This window comes from Lutra lutra, chromosome X (assembly GCF_902655055.1).
Source record: "Lutra lutra chromosome X, mLutLut1.2, whole genome shotgun sequence".
NCBI lineage: Eukaryota > Metazoa > Chordata > Mammalia > Carnivora > Mustelidae > Lutra > Lutra lutra.
Window position 1 is genome coordinate 1,466,001 of NC_062296.1, and position 13,165 is coordinate 1,479,165.

The 13,165-nt window shown below is 42.3% G+C and overlaps 1 protein-coding gene across 1 annotated transcript in view; it reads left to right on the plus strand.

Annotated features, from left to right (window-relative positions):
* Positions 1-13,165, plus strand: part of MECP2 (methyl-CpG binding protein 2) — a 64,382-nt gene that overhangs the window by 14,163 nt on the left and 37,054 nt on the right. The gene's annotated exons all lie outside the window — the stretch shown is intronic.

The window sequence follows — 13,165 nt, forward strand, 5'->3', positions numbered from 1 at the left end:
GCAGGGAGCTCGACATGGGGCTTGATCTCAGGACCCTGGGATCATGACCTGAGCTGAAGGCAGAGGCTTAACCAACTTGGCTGAGCCACCCAGGCGCCCCTACCCAAGAATACTTAGTAGCGCATAAATTGCTTAACAAATAATAGTGTCAAAGTCACCTTTGTTGTTGGCATTTAAACATTTTTCCAGAGTCTTCCTTATGCACCCTTGTGCATACATACATGTTATTTTAAATAAATGGGATCATACAGTGTGGTGTTGTGACTTGCCTTCCTTCCTCAATGATAGGTTGTAGATATCTACCCATGTCCGCAAAAATAGATTGATAATACCACCTTTCCCTAAGATAAAAATAACTTAATTGCATTTTCTTTTATTTATTTTTTAAGATTTTATTTATTTATTTGACAGAGGTCACAAGTAGGCAGAGAGGCAGACAGAGAGAGGAGGAAGCAGGCTCCCCATGGAGCAGAAAGCCCGATGTGGGGCTCGATCCCAAGATCCTGGGATCATGACCTGAGCTGAAGGCAGAGGCTTTAATCCACTCAGCCACCCAGGTGCCCTGCATTTTTAAAAAAAGATTTATTTATTTATTGGAGAGAGAGCAGGGGGAGGCACAGAGGGAGAGTGAGAATCCTGAAGCAGACTACCTGCTGAATGCGGAGCCTGATGCAGGGCTCAGTCCCAGGACCCTGAGATCATGACCTGGGCCCAAATCAGGAGTTGGCTGCTTAACTGACTGAGCTACCCAGGCACCCCTTAATTGCATTTTCTAATTATAAAAATAGTATCTGTTCAATGGAAAAAGTTTTTTAAAAGATTATTTATTTATTTAACAGACAGAGATCACAAATAGGCAGAGAGGCAGGCAGAGAGAGGGGGCGAAGCAGGCTCTCCACAGAGCAGAGAGCCCGATGTGGGCCTCGATCCCAGGACACTGAGATCATGACCCGAGCCGAAGGCAGAGGCTTAATTAACCCACTGAGCCACCCAGGCGCCCCCTGCTTCATATTTGGACCTTGACTTTCTTTTGATTAATTTTTTATTTTTTCAGCATAACAGTATTCATTATTTTTGCACCACACCCAGTGCTCCTGGACCTTGACTTTCTTGTACAGATATTCCCACTGTTTCTGATTGGCTTTTGCTTTTCTTTAATAATATTCCCTGATCTTGTTGTAAAGTCTTTTCAGCCATGCTGTTTCTTTCTTTTTTTTTTTTTTTTTAAGATTTTATTTATTTATTTATTTGAGAGAGAGACTGTGAGAGAGAGCATGAGCGAGGAGAAGGTCAGAGGGAGAAGCAGACTCCCCATGGAGCTGGGAGCCCAGTGTGGGACTCGATCCCGGTACTCCGAGATCATGACCTCAGCCGAAGGCAGTCGTCCAACTGAGCCATCCAGGCGTCCCTCAGCCATGCTGTTTCTTGCCTGCAGCTCTGTGTCAGCTCCCCTTCCCCTCTGATATTCCACTCAGAGCTCTCTGTTCCCCTCCTGCAATCTGGGCAAGTACTTGCTCCCTAAGGTTGTACACAGCTGCCGCCTGGATCTTCCCGTCACGGAGCTCTTGGGTTGGAGCCACTGTTTTCTAGAAGCCATGTCTTTTACATGGCTTACTCCTTGTTTTCTGGAATACGTCTTTAAATAACTTACCGAGGGGCGCCTGGGTGCCTCAGTGGGTTGAGCCGCTGCCTTCGGCTCAGGTCATGATCTCAGAGTCCTGGGATCGAGCCCCGCATCGGGCTCTCTGCTCAGCAGGGAGCCTGCTTCCTAACCTCTCTCTCTGCCTGCCTCTCTGCCTGCTTGTGATCTCTCTGTCAAATAAATAAATAAAATCTTTAAAAAAAAATTAAAAAAATAAATAAATAAATAAATAAATAAATAAATAACTTACTGAGATAGTGTGTGTGGGTAGTAAACTGTAGTGGACACTCTTGTTGCTTACCCATGTCCGTTCCCTCTTTACTGATTCCTAACAGAACCCTGGTGTAATTCACCTTTCCACCTTACTCCCACCACCAGCGAGGATCCTGAAGTCATTCTGCGCATTGCATTCCCATAGCAATTATTACTAAGGTTGGACCTGTGGCCTCAGTTGGTCCACTCAGAATGGAGGGAGGGGCTTTGATGGTATGTTCAGGGCAGACTATACTTCCCCTCACTGGACGTAAATCAGGAATGCAGTTAGCAGCTCTGGTGTAACCTCAGATTGAGGTACTAAGCCTCACTTAGTGGAAAGTGACAGCACTTTGTCACCAAGGATGGGGAAGCAGAGGAACAGAAGGGCTCTGGGCTTCCAGTTACATGAGAGAATATATTTTCTTATTGTGTAAGCCAGTTTGAGTTGGCTTTTCTGTTACTAGCAGCCAAAAGCATTGTTAATAGACAAGTCTTCTGAGTCACTGCGTATCTGAAATGCTTTTCTTTTGCTCTTCTATTGACTGAGCATAAGATTCCAAGTTGAAAATCATTTTTCCTCCTAACTTTGAAGGCACTGCTTCCATTGTCTTCTAACATGCAAAGTCACTAAGGGAAGAAACATCTGATGTCAATCTGATAGTGGTTCTTTTGTAGGTGGCCTTCTTTTCTCTCTTCTTCCATGGAACATTTTTAGGATTTTTTTTCTTTCTCTTTGGTGTCTTAAAATTTCATGAGAATGTGTCTGAAGTTGTGTCTTTTTCATTCATTATACTGGGGTCATTCAGTCATTGTTGTCAGCTCTTTTTAAAAAAAAATATGTTTCGGGGCGCCTGGGTGGCTCAGTGGGTTAAAGCCTCTGCCTTCGGCTCAGGTCATGATCCCAGAATCCTGGGATCGAGCCCCGCATCGGGCTCTCTGCTCCACGGGGAGCCTGCTTCCCCCTTCTCTCTCTGCCTGCCTCTCTGCCTACTTGTGATCTCTGTCTGTCAAATAAATAAATAAAATCTTTTAAAAAAAATATGTTTCATTTTCCCATTTTCTCTTTTTTATTGGAGATTCCTTTCAGCTTAATTTTGGACTTCTTATATTGGTCCTCTGTCTCAATCTTCTCCTATTTTCCTTTTGTTTTCTTTCACTCTGAATTTTGGAAGATCTCCTAGACTCTATTTCCATCCCTTCTGTTACATTCTTCATTTCAGCCAGATCTTTCTCTCTACTTACTGTGAAGCCTGTGTGCCCACTGCCTAGATTCAACAATTGTTAACATTTTGACATATTTGCTTGGTCTGTTTAGATGTGTGCATTTTTATATCTTTTTGCTGACCATTTGAAATGAATTCGCAGACATCATGACATTTCATCCCTAAGTACTTCAGCATACATCTCCTGAAAATAAGGACATTTTCCAATATGACACAGTACCCAGAGCACATCTAAAAGCATTAACAGTTTTCTGTTATCATCAGACAGCTATTCTAAATTCTGGTTTTTCCCAAATGAGTCTTACAGCTGTTTGGGAAGAGGGGAACTAGAAAGCAATTAAGATTTATACCTTACATTTGAGTATGTTTCCTTTTTCTCTTTTAATAAGAATAGCCTCCCCACCTCCAGTCTACCTGCAACGTAGACTTTTTTTTTTTTTTGCAACATAGACTTTTTGAAGCACTAGCCCAGTTGTTTCACAGAAGGCCCTCATTCTCCATGTGTCTCTTTTCCTGTTTATCACTTACAATTAATTATAAATGAGAGGTTAGATTTACGGTCTTGTTTAGGTAACCATTTTAGGCAAGATTATTTTGTATTGGGGCACGGGTGGCTCAGTTGGTTAAGGCCTTTGGCTCAGGTCATGATCCCAGGGTCGTGGGATCGAGCCCCGCATCGGGCTCTCTGCTCAGCAGGGAGCCTGCTTCCTCCTCTCTCTCTGCCTGCTTCTCTGCCTACTTATGATCTCTATCTGTCAAATGAATAAATAAAATCTTTTTTAAAAAAAGATTATTTTGTGGGGCGCCTGGGTGGCTCAGTGGGTTAAGCCGCTGCCTTCGGCTCAGGTCATGATCTCTGGGTCCTGGGATCGAGCCCCGCATCGGGCTCTCTGCTCTGCAGGGAGCCTGCTTCTTCCTCTCTCTCTGACTGCCTCTCTGCCTGCTTGTGATCTCTCTCTGTCAAATAAATAAATAAAATCTTTAAAAAAAAGAAAAGATTATTTTGTATTGGTATTAGCTCAGGAGGCATGTACTAGATAGTTCTCCTGTGGTTCCTGATGCTACATTTTACCATTTAGTTGAAGAAGCAGATGACTGCCAGGTCTTTCCAGATGCAGATGCAGCTTCTCTGTTGTAATTGATAAGTAATATGTGGTATGATGCTTTGGCATGACACAAGGATTCTGTTTCCCAACAACTATTCATCTAATGATTTTAGCATTCATTGATGATCCTTGCATGCCTCAATCTATTACTTCTTTGGGAGTTAGAAAATGATGGATTTTCTAATTCTGTCATCTCTTCTACATTTAATACTGGCATTCTGTAAAGAACTTTCCCTTATCAAATAAGGAGGATCTGTATTTCCTTCTAAAAAGACAGCATAAGTACTAAATCTTTGCCTTTAATTACTAAATTTACTAAATTCCAGAGTAAGGAGTGGGTGTGATAGTCACCCTCAGATGGTAGCAAACTATCTGCTGTTGTGTTTTCTCTTCTCTTTCAGGTCAGTGTGGACTCATGGATTTTTATTTATTGAATGTTTTATAATTCAGCTACAATCATTATTTTTTTTATCAGAGTATTCCAGATTTGGCCAGTGTGAGTCCCTTCATGCTGACACCTGAGTCTTCTTGGCATACTCTCAGTCTTTGAGTGATTCTTTGCTTTCTGGCACAAGAAAGCATGTGTGCCTTTTCCATGTGTGCTTTTCTAAGAGTTCTGATTCCTTTTAGTGGAAAATGGTGTTTAGGAGCCAAGATTTGGGTGCTAAATGTGCTCATTCTTACTGGGGTGACAATCTCTCTAGGCTCTCTCAGTGGACTAAGCTAAAAAAAATGCTGAAAAATAGTTTTAACTAATGTACACATAATGATGTCTTTAGTGGAAATTTAACATTTGAGGGCTTGTCTTTAATATTTATCCTTTTATATCTTTTTCTTACACTGAAAATGTTGATTCTTTTTTTAAGATTTATTTATTTTAGAGAGAGAGAGAGACAGAGTGCACAAATGGGGAATGTGTAGAGGGGGAGGGGGAGAGGGAAGGCAGACTCTCCTCTGAGCGGGAGAGCCCAACAATACGGGGCTTGATCCCAGGAACCTGAGATCATGAACTGAGCCAAAACCAAGAGTTGAATGCTTAGCCAGCTGAGCCACCCAGGTGCCCTGGAGATGTTGATTCTTAATTAACATACTTATTATTTGCTTTTCTAATAATATACATAAAGTAGTTATAAAATTATAATGTTATTACTACTACTAAGCTGCTGTCTTAGTGGTTGAAGAATCACAGGACAGAGTTCACAGCAATCACAGCAGCTGGAAATCAGGAGTAGAAATCCTGGAAAGCAGATAGCCATAGGCAGGGGGCCCAGATTCTTCTTATAAACTTGGCTAAATTCCAGCTAAGGCAAAAGAAACGAACAGAGATTATAGATGCTGTCCACCATAGGGAAGACCTTTGGAGTTTGAATTCTATCAAGTTGACTGCCTGCCAAATAAATCGATACTCTTTATTGGAACATAACAGAACCCAAAGTCTGACAGTGTATCATTCATGATGTCTGGACATTTGAAAAAATAGGAAAATGTGACCCTTACTCAGGAGCAGGGGTAAGCAAACTTTTTTCTGTGCATAGTAACTATTTTAGGCTTTGCTGACCATATAGGCTCTGTCACAGCTACACAACTCTGCTGTTGTAGGGTGAAAGCAGCCGTAGACAGTACATAAATGAATAGGCATGATTGCATTCCAGTAGAATTTTATTTACAAAGATAGGCAGTGGGTCGGATTGGGCCTGCAGGTCAGACTTTGCCCACCCCTCTTTAAGAGAAAAGGCAATCAATGGCAGCCTGCCCCAAGATGACCCAGGTGTTGGAATTAGCAGAGAAGGATTTTAAAGCAGCTGTCGTAACCATGCTCAAGGACGTATAAGAAAATATGCTCATAACAAAAGCATGAATCAGTAGCCCTAAATCTGCTCACATAGATAATTACGTTAAATGAATATGAACTAGACACTTCAGTTAAATGGCAGAGATTGTAAGCTGGATTAAAAACCAAGGCCCAGGGCATCTGGGTGGTTCACTTGGTTGAAAGCATCCAACTCTTGATCTCAGCTCAGGTCTTGATCTCTGGGTCATGAGTTCAAGTCCTGTGTTGGGCTCCATGTTGGGTGAGCAGCCTACTTAAAAAAAAATCAAGGCGCAACTATATGTTGTCTATAAGAGAAGCAGTTTTTTGTTTGTTTGTTTATTTGTTTTGACAGAGACACAACGAGAGAGGGAACACAAGCAGGGGGAGTGGGAGAGGAAAAGCAGGCTTCCTGTGGAGCAAGGAACCTGATGCTGGGCTTGATCCCAGGACCCCAGGATGATGACCTGAGCCGAAAGCAGACGCTTAATGACAGAGTCACCCAGGCACCCAAGAAGCGGTTTTAATATGAAGACACCACTAGGTTGAAAATAAAAGGATAGGAAAAAGTATACTGTGCAAACAGTAAGCATAGGAAAGAGGGGGTAGAAATACTAATATCCCAAAAAAAAAAAAATCCAGATTTCAAAACAAAGGATATTACCAGAGATAAACAACACTTCATAATGAGAAAAGGGTCAGTTTATCAGGAAGACATTAACATTCACAAATATGTATGTGCCTAATTACAAAGCTGCAAAATACCTGAAGAAAAGTTGGCAAAATTAAAGAGAGAAACAGACAAATTTGTAATCATACTTGGCAATTTTAATACTCTTAGTAATTGTTAGAACTAGACAAAAAAAATCAGTTAGGATGTAGATCTGAATGGTACCAGTCATAATGATTTAATTGACATTTATAGAATAGCTCAACAATTGGAGAATACATAATTCTTTTCAAATGTACATATTACAGTTCAACGGTGTATCATTTTGCTGGACCATAACTTGAGTCTCAGTAAATTTCAGAAGTCTGAATTATGTTCTTTGATCAGAATGGGATTAATTAGAAATCCTAACAATAAGATCTAAAAGAAAATCCCCAACTATTTAAAAATTAATATATATCTGGGGGCACCTGGATGGCTCAGTGGGTTAAAGTGTCTGCTTTCCGCTCAGTTCATGATCCCAGGGTCCTAGGATCAAGCCTCACATCGGGCTCCCTGCCTCTCTCTCTCTGCCTGCCTCTCTGCCTACTTGTGATCTCTGCCTGTCAAATAAATAAATAAAAATCTTTATTAAAAAAATTTAACATTAATACATATCTGAATAGCCCATGGGTCAAAGAAGAGGTCAAAAGAAAAATTAGAAAAGATTACAAACAATAATGAATTATAATGAAAATAAAATGTATTAAGACTTATAGGATGTAGCTATAGGAGTACTTAGAGGGAAATTTATAACTTTAAGTCCATCTATTAGAAAAGGAGGAAGGTGTGGAACATCTTGGTGGTTCAGTCGGTTAAGCATCTGCCTTTGGCTTAGGTCATGATCCCGTGGTCCTGGGATCGAGCCCCACATCTGTCTCCTTGCTCAGCGGGGAGCCTGCTTCTCCCTCTGCCTGCTGCTCCCCCTGCTTATGTTCTGCCTCTCTCATTCTCTGACAAATAAATAAATAAAATCTTTTAAAAATGTGACTTAACATTAAAAACCATTCTATAATTCACTGTATTAAGAGAATAAAGGAGGGGCGCCTGGGTGGCTCAATCGTTAAGCCTCTGCCTTCGGCTCAGGTCATGATCCCAGAGTCCTGGGATTGAGTCCTGGGATCAAGGCCTGGGATCCAGGCCCTGCGTCGGGCTCCCTGCTCAGCGGGAATCCTGCCACTCCCTCTCCCCCTCCCTCTGCTTGTGTTTCCTCTCTCATGGTGTCTGTCTCTGTCAAATAAATAAATAAAAATCTAAAAAAAAAAAAAGAATAAAGGAGGGAGCACCTGGGTGGCTCAGTTGGTTAAGTGGCCCACTCTTTATTTCAGCTTAGGTCATGATCTCAGGGTCATGAGATTGAGCCCCACGTTGGGCTCCACACTGAGCATGGAGTCGGCTTCTCCTGGGCCTCCCCTTCCCCCTCCATCCCACCACTGCCCCACTTGTGCATGCACACATGTGCTTGCGCGTGTGCTCTCTCTCACTCGCGCTCTCTCTCACTCGCGCTCTCTCACTTGCGCTCTCAAATAAATAAAATCTTTTTGAAAAGAGAGAATAAAGGAGAAAAAACATAATTATCTCAGTAAACTTAGGAAAAGCATTTGACAGAATTCACTGCCTGTTCATAATAGAAACTCACCAAATTAGGAATGGAAGGGAACTTTCTCACTTGATACAATACATTTAAGAAAGCTAAGATAAACTATATTTAATAGTAAAATATTGAACATGCTACCCCTAAAATCAGAGACAAGGCAAAGGTGTCCACTCTTAATACTTACGTTCAGTATTGTAGTAGAGGTTTTAGCCAGTATGATAAGGCAAGAAAAGATTAAAAAAAGCATTAATGTTAAAAGGACATAAAACTGTTTCTTTTTGAAGTTAATATAGAAAATCTGAGAATCTGTAAGAGAGAGAAAGAAAAACCGACTAAAACTGAAAAGTGAATTCAGCAAGGTCTCAGGACATAAGGTCAATTATACAAAAATTAATTGGAAAGTAAAATTTATAATGCAGTAGCATTGGAAATAATTTAATGAAAAATGTATAAGGTCTATACACTGACACTGAAAACATTGCTGTAAGAAATTAATGACCTAAATAAATAGAAAGATTTACTATGTTCATGGATTGAAAGACTGATATTTACAATGTTAGTTCCCTCATATTGATCTGTAGATGAGATGTAATTCCAATCATAATTACAGGCTTTTTATAGAAATTGACAAGCAGACTGTAAAATGTATAGGAAAATGCAGAGTACTAAGACATTCAAAGCAGTATTGAAAAACAACAAAATTGGAACATTTACTCTACCTGACTTTGACTTACTATAAATCTACAGTAATCAGGACTGTTTGGTACTCATAAGGATAAAGACCTAGTTCAGTGAATAGAATAGAGAGCCCAGAAACTGATCAAAGTTCTATGATCATTTTTTTGTTTGAGAGAGAGAGAACAAGAAGGCGGGGGGTTGGAGAGGGAGAGCGAGAATCTGAAGCAGGCTTCATGCCTGGCACGGAGCCTGATATGGAGCTTGGTCTCACAACCCTGAGATCATGACTTGAGCTGAAATCAAGAGTTGGATGCTTCACCAGCTGAACTACCTGGGTACCGCAGTGATCCTTTCATCTTTCACAGAGACACCAGAGCAGTTCAATGGGAGAAGGGACATCTTTTCACCAGATGGTTCTGGATGATAGCAAATGATGGTTATATACCAGAAAAAAGGACCTTGACCCTATCCATGTTAGTTTTCTAGAGTTGCTGTAACAAAATACCACAGACTGGGTGGCTTAAAACTCAGGGTGTCAGCAGGGCCGTGCACCCCCTGAAACCTCTAGAGAAATATTTCCTTGCCTCTTCCCAGCTTCTGGTGGTTTGCTGACAATCTTTGATATTCCTTGACTTGCAGCTGCATAAGTGTAGTGTCTGCTTTCCTCATCACATGGTGTTTTCCTCAGGTGTCTGTGTCTTCACATAGCTGTCTTCTAATAAGGACACCAGTCATAGTGGATTAGGGTTCCACCCTATTCCAGGATGACCTGTCTAATTACATCTACAGTGACCCTATTTCCAAATAAGGTCACATTCTTAGGTACCGGGGTTAGGAACTTCAACATTAAAATTTAAAACTTTTGCTCTTCAGTGGCTACCATTAAGAAAATGAAAAGACAAATCACTGAGAAAATAGTTGAGACAAGTCATAGAGAAAATAGAAAATCATATATTTGACAGAGGACTTGTACTTAGAATATGTAAAGAACTCACAGTTCAATAATAAAAAGGGGAAAAGATTTTAATAGATACTTCGCAAAGGAAGACTTCTGAATGACAACCATGAGAACATGCTTAACATTACCCATCAGAGAAATGCAAATTAAAACCACAATGAAATACCACTGCACACCCACCAGAATGGCCAGAATTGAAAATTGGCAATACCAGATGTTGATGAGGATGTTGAGTATGACTGAATGAGAAATGGTACCAGGGAACCATAGTGATGTTTTCTCTAAGAAAGGTTTGGCTTGGGGCACCTGGGTGGCTCAGTGGGTTAAGCCTCTGCCTTCGGTTCAGGTCATGATCTCAGGGTCCTGGGATTGAGTCCCGCATTGGGCTCTCTGCTCAGCGGGGAGCCTGCTTCCTCCTCTCTCTCTGCCTGCCTCTCTGCCTACTTGTGATCCCTGTCAAATAAATAAATAAAATAAAATAAAAAAAGGTTTGGCTTACACAGATGCATGCCTTTGACAGAACTCATCAAATGATACACTTAGAAGATTTTTCATTTCACTAGAGGTAAATTTTACCTAAGAAAATGATAATGAGTTTTCAACTGTAGTTAATGATATGCATGCCAAAAGTATTTGGGTGTACTGGTGTGCAGACTTAGAAATGCATCAAAAATCAGATGGATTGCTGGCTAGATGAACCGTGTCAACAACGGCAGAGTCTAGGTGATGAGAATGTGGGTGTCCTCTGTGCAGCTTGCTAAATTTTTCTGTATATTTGAATTTATTTATAATATGTTGGGGGAAAGTCACTTGGAATAGTTCTTTTCTGTGTGGCTATGTTATTGATTTGATATACAGTGAGGTTTATTTTCAGCATTATTAGCTTTTTTCTCTTTTTGGAATATGTGAAATATTTAATGGTTCAAAAGTCAAGCCTAAGGGGCGCCTGGGTGGCTCAGTAGGTTAAGGCCTCTGCCTTCAGCTCAGGTCATGATCCCAGGTCCTGGGATCGAGCCCCGCATCGGGCTCTCTGCTGAGCAGGGAACCTGCTTCCTCCCCTCTCTCTCTCTGCCTGCCTCTCTGCCTACTTGTGATCTCTCTCTCTCTCTGTCAAATAAATAAAATATTTAAAAAAAAAAGTCAAGCCTAATTTAAGTTACAATTGTAATAGTGATTCTTTTTATTAATGGCTTGTATGCCCACACTTCATGCGCACGTAAGCAGCGTTGAAATGTGAGATGACGTCTACTGGATCTAGTAGGACAGACTTGAATTTTTTTTTTTAAGATTTTATTTATTTGACAGACAGAGAACACAAGTAGTCAGAGAGGCAGGCAGAGAGAGAGAGAGAGAGGCAGGCTCTGCACTGAGCAGAGAGCCCGATGCGGGGCTCGATCCCAGGACCCTGGGATCATGACCTGAGCCGAAGGCAGAGGCTTTAATCCACTGAGCCACCCAGGCGCCCCCAGACTTGAATTTTTTAAAGCCAGTCCTATATAAGAAATGTATACTCCAAAGTCACATTTCTGTTTCTACCCCCCTTGACCCCTTTACAGGTTATCATTTTAGGTTTTTGCTCATCTGTCTCGTGTTTCCTCTTAAAAAGATAAGCCAGTACACACGCATTCTTGTTTCTCCTCCTTCGTGACCCAGACGGTTAGCATGATGGGTGTTTCACATTTTGTTTTTAGTTTGTTTTCACTTGGTCTGTCCTGGAGAGCATTCCCTATCCTTGTAGCTTCTCTCCTTTTTTATGACAGTACGGAGTTCGCTCCTCCTCGTCCGTGTGCCTGCCGCATAGACTCCGCTCTGTAAATGAACTGCGCTCTAGTGGAGCAGCTCTTTCTGGATGGACATTTGGATCCTTTTCAGCCTTTTCCTATTGTAAACAATGCCTTACTGTTGTTTTGTATTTGTAGCTAATCCTTTTTAATCTTTGAACTCTTTTATTGTCTGTTTCTTTCTTGTTTGTGGACACTTCTCTTCTGGTTTTATAGCTATATTGTCTTCTAGACTTTTCCCCAGGATACTATATTTCCTCTAGGGACAGAGTTGCTCTCTTTTCCATGCTGCCAGGTCTCTTCCCCTAGCCCTAGAGAGCCATGCAGGTTGGGAGCCAGCGTCTTGGGTAGCTGGTGCACCGCCTCTGCTCTGGGGATCTCCCGTTTCCTGTGGGGTCTCCCCTGCAACAAGGGTTTGGAGTAGGAGTTCTGTAGGGGGCGGGGCAGATTAACCAGAGTTGGCCTCGCAGGGTAAGCAGCAGATAGGAGTCAGCCCTTGTGCCATGGACTCTCAGAGGCCAGATGGAGATGGGCTTCACTTGGGCCTGTCAGCCATGCCAGGAGCCTTACTGGGAAGATGGGAAAATTCCAGCCCTTCCTGGATTTAGAAAAGACCCTTTGGTTTCTTGCCCATGGGAGGAAGTAGTACCTTGCCACTCAGAGGTGCTCCACTGACCAGCCACGGTATCATTAGCCTCACCTGAGAGCTTTCTGGAAGTGCCCTGCCCCAACCTTCCGGATCACAGTCTGACGCTCAGAAGCCCCATGAGTGATCCATGTGTATGAGAGTCCAAGGGGCACTGCTTGTCCCTGGTACTCTGATACTCTGAGAGCCTCTTCGGGGTTCTAACCGGCACATGGGTTCCCATCTCCTTTGTAGTACCTTCTGCTCTGTTCTATTAGTCAGCATACTCTGCCTCCTTCCAGCATCTGGAAATTTGTGAAGTATATCTGTTCGGAAGTCCACTCTTGCTGTCCTCTCTGTTGGAGTTTTCTTCCTCTTCCCACATCTGTACTTTGTTTCTTCAGGGTTTGAAGGGCTTGGTAGCAAACGCATATGTGCACTTTGGTGTCTAATGAAGGATCGTAAGCAGGCACGTGGCTGTAATGTAGTGAACTTCATCGGAGGTAATGGGGACAGAAGGCAGATTGGGGCGAGTGGGAGCTGAGGGAGTAGAGGTCAGGTACAGTGTATGTGCGGCCGAGGGGAGCACAGTAGAGACGAGGTAGAGACAAGTCTTTGAGAAGTGCCGTGATGAGGACCAGAGAAATGAGCGTGGGAGGGCGCCGGTGCCGCAGAGGCTCTTCGAGGCGGGCGGCGTGAGAGCACGGTTGCCTGAGGCCCGGAGCCCTGGAAAAGCAGTTCTTGTGCGGACAGTGGCCTCTAGAGGGTGGATTTGGGGTGG